Genomic DNA, 9,347 nt, shown 5'->3' on the forward strand with positions numbered 1-9,347 from the left:
TATACGCACCTTTTGTTAATTATTATAATATTCGCGCACCACCAACCGCGCCTTGCTTTTATTTAGCCCGCTATCTATACTTGATAAATATATTAAGTATGATAAGAAAACTCGATAACTTTATTAATATTAAAAAAATTTCGATATTATTAATATTAGAGATAGTCAATAACTTTATTAGTATTTATATAATAACTTTATTGATATAACATTAATATAATCATCATATTTGTATTTTATCTTTACAGAAGATTATAGAAGGTGTTCAAAATAACCTTCATTTTCTTCCGCACATAACGCGATTCTCCGCATTATGCTTTCTCGCACTTTTGATAACATTACGGGTGTAATTTCTTGACAGGCTGCTTCTATTTTTTGTATAAACTCGTTTCTACAAGGTGGCAATGTCTCATAAACCTGATCTCGTATGTAACCCCATACAAAAAAATCCATAGGTGTTAGGTCAGGAGAGCGTGGGGGCCATTCATGCAGAGTGCTATGGATGCCTATCCATCTGTTGGGAAATCTTTGATTTAGTATATTACGAGCGAGAAGGGATGTATGAGCAGGATGGCCATCTTGTTGAAAAATAATATTTTGTAATACAGCCAATGGAACATCTTCTAATAAATTAGGTAGTGTTTTCTCCAGGAAAGCGGAATAAACTTCTGCTGTGACGTTAATATTTTCCGGAAAGAAATACGGCCCGATAACTTGATTATCTAAAATTCCCATTCAGACATTAATATGGAATTGGCCCTGGATGTGTGTTTCTTTTCAGCAATGAGGATTTTCCTCCGCATAATGATGTTCATTATGTCTGTTTATGCGCCCATCACTGCGGAAAGTGCATTCATCTGAGAGAACAATTGATGCTGTAAGAGAGGCAATTATTGCTAATCCGCATACGAGCACAAGAAGTATTGCACATAACCTACAGGTGTGCGATACTAGAGTCCACAGAATTATTAAGCATAATCTTGGATGGCATCTATTTAAGAGGCATACAACTCAAAGATTATTTCCTCAAGATTTGCGTCGCCGAGAAGCTTTTTGTGATTGGCTCTCAGAACAAGTAAGAGCAAGATATATTACCAATTGGTGGCTATCGGTTCTTACCACAATTGAGAATAAACAACAATTTTTTTTATAAAATAGTTTAAAAATCAAATTTTTATTTTTGTCAGCTTTGAGAATCATTAAAGAATTGTAATATTAAAGATATCGATTTATCGTAGGACAATAGCCACAAGTTTATAATTTAACAATTTTCTTGCCATTTTGATTTCAAATATATACAAAATCGTAGCAATCAAATTTGTACCTTTGTATCAGGTTGACGTAAACAACATCGCTAATGATCATTTCTTGAGGAGAATTCTCTGGACATATGAATGCACTTTCCGCAGTGATGGGCGCATAAACAGACATAATGAACATCATTATGCGGAGGAAAATCCTCATTGCCGAAAAGAAACACACATCCAGGGCCAATTCCACATTAATGTCTGGATGGGAATTTTAGATAATCAAGTTATATCGGGCCGTATTTCTTTCCGGAAAATATTACCGTCACAGCAGAAGTTTATTCCGCTTTCCTGGAGAAAACACTACCTAATTTATTAGAAGATGTTCCATTGGCTGTATTACAAAATATTATCTTTTAACAAGATGGCCATCCTGCTCATACATCCTTTCTCGCTCGTAATATACTAAATCAAAGATTTCCTAACAGATGGATAGGCATCCATAGCACTCTGCATGAATGGCCCCCACGCTCTCCTGACCTAACACCTATGGATTTTTTTGTATGGGGTTACATACTAGATCAGGTTTATGAGACATTGCCACCTTGTAGAAACGAGTTTATACAAAAAATAGAAGCAGCCTGTCAAGAAATTACACCCGTAATGTTATCGAAAGTGCGAGAAAGCATAATGCGGAGAATCGCGTTATGTGCGGAAGAAAATGGAGGTTATTTTGAACACCTTCTATAATCTTCTGTAAAGATAAAATACAAATATGATGATTATATTAATGTTATATCAATAAAGTTATTATATAAATACTAATAAAGTTATTGACTATCTCTAATATTAATAATATCGAAATTTTTTTAATATTAATAAAGTTATCGAGTTATCTTATCATACTTAATATATTTATCAAGTATAGATAGCGGGCTAAATAAAAACAAGGCGCGGTTGGTGGTGCGCGAATATTATAATAATTAATTTTAACACATAATTTTTCCAACACAAATTCATTGGAGTAGTAAAATTCCTTCCCTCGCCCCGATTAATTTAACTTTCAGATGCTGTATAACTGGCTATATTTAAACAAATTTTTGTTGGAAAAATTATATGTTAAAATTAATTATTATAATATTCGCGCACCATCAACTGCGCCTGGCTTTTATTTAGCCCGCTATCTATACTTGGTTATTCCATAAGAAGCCTACACTTCGAATCTTAATATTTATATTACTAATTACTGATGATTTGTTTAATAATCTCTGCGATTTCGACAAAATTCCATCAAAGAGACATTCACTTAAATTATGCAAAACATTCAATTTTAATAGACTTCAACATTGGTCGGTTAAAACAGAAGCCAAAGTGACAAGGTATGAAAATACATTTTATAAAGTAAACGTGACAAACGAGGGATGCCTTATTTTTCTCTTACGAAGAAAGCTGGGAAAACGATTATCAGCGGATCTTATGTCTAACAACATTTATTTCAGAATATTAATATTTCATCATTAACATTAATAATTAATTCAATATACTGATGCTAATAAGCATCTTTATGTAAATAATGCTACTGAATCTCATATAAATCTACAAGGAATTTATTAACTGAAAAGTATTCATTAAATATTATGATAATTTGCCTTATATAAACTATTCATTAGCATCATATTTAAAATGTGTATTTTATACTAATAAACCTCTTGTTTATGAGATTAAGATTAAGATTTTTAAGATGCAGCAGCATCATTTATATAAAGAATTATATAATGTTTATTAGTATTGATATATTAAATTAATTATCAATTTAATGATAAATTATTTATTAATGTAACAAAATAAATATTGTAAGATTTGTTAATGGTGATTTATGCCATTATTTAAACTTACATTGAATGAAATTTATTAGCCGACTTATAATTTAAATTTGCACACATATGCTAATTGCTGACTTTTGTCCTGTGCATAAACATTGTGTGCAAAAAATAATTTAAGTAATAAAATTATAATATATAATGATTATGATGGACTGTGGTACGAGCTTTTTTCGTAAGAGAAAAGATGTCTTTCGTTTTCTTAATAAAATTTATTTCATAACCTGTATTGTCATCTCGACTTCTGTTTTAACGTTACTGCTACGGAAATCCGTCACAATTGTATTGCAACTTCGGGCGCTACAAAGTTCATTTTATTGTAAAAAAGATATGCGAGTGATTATAGGTGATGCACCGAAGTCAACGCAATTGTGAACGACCATGCGCGCCTGCTCAAATGGGCAACCCGTCATACTGATGTGTATGTTGCGGAAGCACCCTGTACAAAATATACTCTATCTCTACAATTTTAACGTCACGACAATGCATTTATCATAAAATTAACGAAAATGATAATTAAAGACTCGAAAACTTAAGTTTGTACCATCACGTCGGTACGTCACGTGACTATGCACGGCTATGTCAAAATAATATGTAAAATGGATATAAACTAGCTATTCACACTCGGATGACAATTTCAAATAATAATAAATCAAAATATCACGACTTTAGCCATCACTGTACCTCGGCTATCTCACGTAACATAATCATTTGGTCCCAAATCACTCTAAACTATACATTATGGGTATCTACGTACTCGGGACGATGTACTGACTACTAATCTGACAATAATATCTCGCTACAATGACTTTGGTACATGGTCGTACACGTCCGTCACGTATGTCACGTAATCAACACACATCTATGTCTCGATCTGTCAATCCTACATTATAATCATTCTTAATGAACACGTATAATTCTTAATGTAGACGTATAATTTAACTAAATCATACTGAATTTCTCGACTGTAATACGTTTCGGTCACTTTGGTGACACGTCACATGCTCACTCTTACGCTCTGTCATACTTTTGCCTAAACTTTTTACCATCGACGGTAATTGTTTAGATGGGGGATCACCTTGGATGACCTTGACCTTGACATATGTTGTCAAGGTCACCCTCCTGAGTGACCTTCAGAAGTTTTTAGCCCGCGCTCGTTATTCGTTAAAAAGTTATTAACAAAAAAGTTTAAAAAATATAGCAGCTAGTTTGAGTATTGGTAGGCATAAATGACTAATATAAGTGACCTTCAGAAGTTTTTAGCCCGCGCTCGTTATTCGTTAAAAAGTTATTAACAAAAAAGTTTAAAAAATATAGCAGCTAGTTTGAGTATTGGTAGGCATAAATGACTAATATATATGTCGAAATAGTTCACAACTTCTATAAAGCAGGGCATACACACGTGTGTATGTGCTCTGCTTTAACGAAAATTACAACTTCTTTTATAGAAGTTGTGATTTTCGTTAAAGCAGGGCACATACACACGTGTGTATGCACTGCTTTATAGAAGTTGTAATTTTCGTTAAACCAGGGCATACACACGTGTGTTTGTGTGTATGAGCACATACACAAGTTGTGAACTATTTCGACATATATATTAGTCATTTATGCCTTCCAATACTCAAAATAGCTGCTATATTTTCCAAACTTTTTTTGTTAATAACTTTTTAACGAATAACGAGCGCGGGCTGAAACCTTCTGAAGATCACTCAGGAGGGTGACCTTGACAACATACTAAAATATCAAGGTCATCCAAGGTGATCCCCCCTATCTAAACAATTACCCCATCGATTTTTAACGTACAGAAACGTCTTCTACATTACTAAACAAACTGAAATATATCAATAATACTGAGAAATAATCAACTTTTGGCACTTTTGCCCAAACTGTCACTTTATGCTCTGTAATAACTCAAAATGTATCAAATTGATAAATCATGCATTCTAATTGTAAGAAATATTAAAATAAACGTAATTATAAGCTTTTCTGTCAATGTAAACGTAATTATCCAAACTTTTGCCACTTTACGTGGTCTTCTCGCACACTATTATTTCAGCTAAACCATATCATGTTATATCTTATTCTATCTCTCTTAAAATCTATATTTACATGTTTCTTTCATTTTTTACAGGGTTTTCGTCGTCTTGGTCTCCTCTGACGACTCATCAGCTCGGACTGCATCCTCGGCTGGCATCTGCGCTGGTCACTCTGGCTCGATGACATCTAGCACGTTTTCAGCTATTCTCGCCATGTCAGCATCTCCGAGGCCTATTCTGCTGGGCTCTGTAAATGATATTTCCGCCTCGCCCCTCTCGTCACTCAAAGCCTGCAACTTCTTGCGCATCTGTTCCTCGTCCAGGACTACCTGCGAACATAATAAAATCGGCTCCTCGGCATCCTGAAGCCCCGAATCGACAGGTGTTGACGTCCTAACGGGATGTCGTGTCTGCGGCCTCCCCACCTGGGTCGCTCCTATCGGTCTCAGGCCCATGACGGCCTGTCTTTCGTCTCCGACCTCCTGGACGGTTCCCTCGTAAACGGGTGGCCTAAATGCCGGTTTCAAGGACAGGCCAGTAGTGGAAGATTTTCTTAAAAAAAAAAAGTTAGGTTGTAGCAAATGTTGACCATTAGAGGACACGTTTGTACCATAAAGGATTTTGTACGGAAACAAATAGGAACAGAGAAATTGGCGTCAAAAATTCAAATTTTTTATTTTAATGTATTGACAATCTAGTGGTTAAATTTTGATGAAACTTGTGGAAATAGTACATGTATGAAGAAAGGAAAGTCTTTTAAAGCAGCGAATGGAAATTTTAAAGCAGTGAAAACCCCACGCATGTACTTTGAAGGCACACTATGTGTCTAGTTTAACAATAGTGGAGCCCCCCGCAGGAGGGCGGAACCTACTGCCTCCACGCATACACTTTTCACGCGAGACGAGTTGTCACAGCGTCTTCTCCTGGAACGGGCGCTGTAGACGTCATCGGGGAGACCCGGGGGACACGCCCATAAGGTCGGCGTCGAGGAGAATTCATCGTGTTGAGAATTGGCGGCACCAGCATCTTCTCCTGGAACAATTTGTAAAATTAATTCAGAAGCAACCCAGGAAGCATGATAGAGAGGTCGGCGTCGCCGGCAGACACAGCAAAGTTAAACTAAGCAACTTCGCCAGGAAGCGACACCGGGAACATAATGGGGAGCATCCCAGAGAACTACGTTTCTCGAGGCAGTCTTTCGGATACAGTAGGAGCGTGCGGACGTTTCTCCTTACTGTATATAACAACCGGAAACTTCCGCGTAATTGCGCGTTAAATACTCGTTCAACAATAGCGAGGGGTACAGAGTTACCAGTAACAGTAAAGTGTTTGCCGTAAAGCGTAGGGCAGTCGTTCGGATATAACAGTAACGACCGGAAGTGCATATCATGTATACTACAATCGCGGACATTGGGTCTCGCGACTACGAAATATTGTACGGACATCGTTATTCGTTGTATATAACAACCGGAAACTCCCGCGTGGTCGTGCGGACAATACTTGTTCGAAATAGCGTGAATCACGCAGTTATCACGTGATCGTGAGGTGTTAGCCGTGAAGCGTAGGGCACTCAGGTGCGGAAATTTATCTTTGTGAAAACACATTGTAACCTTCAACTAACGATCTGGAATAAATAGAATCGTTAATTGTGAAAAATAATTTCAAGATTATTTATACATACTTACCTTCTACTTACCTTGTCCATCGGCGACGATCCATCGTTGTCCAGCGGCAATCCGGTATGCGATGAAGCGAGGATCCGGAGAAGTATAGCAGCGGCGATGATCCATTCTGGGCAGAGACCTGAAACAAAAGAAGAGTATTAAAGTATTGTTAATAATCAATGCGAGCGGCAATCCGGTATGCGATAAGGCGAGGATCCGGGGAAGTCCAGCAGCGGCGATGATCCATTGTGGGCATCAATCTGAAACAATAAGAAGATATTAGAATATTGCTAATAATCTAAATAATATCATTAGTAGACCTTCTCGGTAATTAGGTCAAACCGAGTGGCGACCGTATGATAGGAAGATATATTGCGTGAATCGTGCTCGGTAAAACTTCCGAATAGCCCCTACAGTAGAATAACTATATTGATTCGCTCATGGAGTGCCCATTGGGAGGCGGGGTGAGGAAGTGGAACGCGCGGGGAATGCCGTAAGCGGTGATTGAGGGGATGGCGTCGGCAGAGGGGCACCGCTTCACTTTCCGCCCTAGGGAGGAAAGTAGTCGCGATCACGCGTATCGCGCGTGTTCGCTGTCCCTCTGCCAACACCATAACCTCACCCACCATCGCTCACGGCATCTTCCCGCGCGTCCCGCTTCCTCACCCCGCCCCCAGACGGGCACTCTAGGAGATATAGAAATCAATTAGGACACGGTGCTCACCTTGCGTAACGTTGCACGAAAACCGGAAAAAAATGAAAAAACTATTTTCACTCAAAAAATTATTATTTACATACCGGTCACTTCACGTCGTCATCGACACTCGCGATGGCGAATCTTCATTTTCGCGAAAGCGGACGGAACTCAACGGCGATGATGTTTTCCGCGAACGCGAAGACGCTTCGACTCACGACTGTGAAAATTCGCCGCTCTCGCGTATCGCTCTCGCCGCGAGACGTTCGCGGGTCACGGGTCACGGCGGCCGCGATAGCGATGAGCGATGTTATTTTCCGCGAAGACGCTTCGACTGTGAAAATTCACCGCTCTCGCGTATCGCTCTCGGGACGTTCGCGGGTCACGGGTCACGTCGGCCGCGATAGCGATGAACCGCGGGAACGTTCGACAATATTTGTCAAAGCTACGCGCGGTTCTCGGGGCGTACATAAGCGCTAGAAAACACGAATCTTGTATTTTCGTTCGTTTATCAAGATCTCGGGAAGGAAACGACGCGGTTACCTCTGACCCTATGTATTTTCCGTCGTTCATCGGACGATGAGATCGGAGGCGCGCGGTTCTCGGGGCGTATATAAGCGCGTGAAAACACGAATCTTCGCGCAATTGGATTGTAAGTTTGAAGATTTTGAAAGTGCGAGAACGTTGATGGTCTGAGCTCGCGCGGTACGTACATATGGAGAGAAGGAGTGCCATGGAGAGTGAACTGAAAGATAAGGAAGTTCTGATGGCGTTGTTGGAGGAGCCATTCGAGGATCAGGTCGTAGAGGTCGAACACACGTCGACGGATATCGAACCGGTCAATTTCGCTTTGCTCGATCTGCTGCGCGAAATTTGGAATCCTGAATTTTCAGCGTCGCGGAATTTGAGACTGTTGCTCACAAGCGTCTCGAAGTATCTTACGACCACGAATCAGAATCGAACCGATTCCAACGTACGTCGTATGCGCGAGGTTAGCAACATAAAGAGCGTGCTAACAGAGCTCTATAAATTATGGCTGAAGGAAGGTCCTAAGAATCCTACCTGTTCAGAGAATGAAATGTATAATTTCATTCGCGATCGACTTCCATCGAAGTTGTATTCGTCATTAGTGAGTGATCTAATGACACAAGATACTTTTTACGAATGGATCAACTATCACGACAGATACGTCAAAAGTTTGCCTGTCGGTGCGGAAGGGGATAGCGTCGCCGCGATTTTGATGGATTATTTGTACAGCGTGGAGAAGCGGGACGAGAAGGAGGAGGCAGGATACAGCGGCGGGCTCGACGCGTTGTTCAACCTGACGGAGTCGGGTCGCGATCTCGATCGTATGCCGCAGTATATATCGAAGGTGAAGGATCGACGGATGTTTACCGTGAGGTCGCCCGGGGAGATCGGATCGCAGTTGATCCGCCTGGACGTCTTCGACGTTAAGGATATCGCGAATAAGGAGAGGCGTGATTGGTGGAGATACGCGAAATTGCGATCTCAGATCTTGACCACTTTGTCGCGTACGGATCGCAAGCGACAGTTACTGCGCCAGTTTTTGGACCAAGCGGCGGACGATTTGAAGAAGATTCCCCCGGTGTTACGAAGGAAACGAGGAACGTCGTCTACAAAAGTGGCCGGAGCGACGTTTGAAAAAAAAAACCATTATATTTTATGAATACGCATACTTTTTGATTACAGATGAGATAAAAAAATACATATAAATATATACGTATCTCGAGACGAATAAATATACAAATATCCGAATTATTTTCTACCCTACGCTATTATTTCTTACTTTCCCTTATTCGTAGGTG

General features: G+C 39.5%; 1 pseudogene; it reads right to left on the reverse strand.

The window, feature by feature from the left end:
• Nucleotides 1-252: 252 nt before the first annotated feature.
• Nucleotides 253-1,200, reverse strand: LOC139785077 (uncharacterized; annotated as a pseudogene).
• Nucleotides 1,201-9,347: the final 8,147 nt, after the last annotated feature.

This window comes from Temnothorax nylanderi, unplaced genomic scaffold, assembly GCF_030848795.1.
Source record: "Temnothorax nylanderi isolate EJ_2023f unplaced genomic scaffold, tnyl_v1.0 TNYL_tig0733_pilon, whole genome shotgun sequence".
NCBI classification, from domain to species: Eukaryota; Metazoa; Arthropoda; class Insecta; order Hymenoptera; family Formicidae; genus Temnothorax; species Temnothorax nylanderi.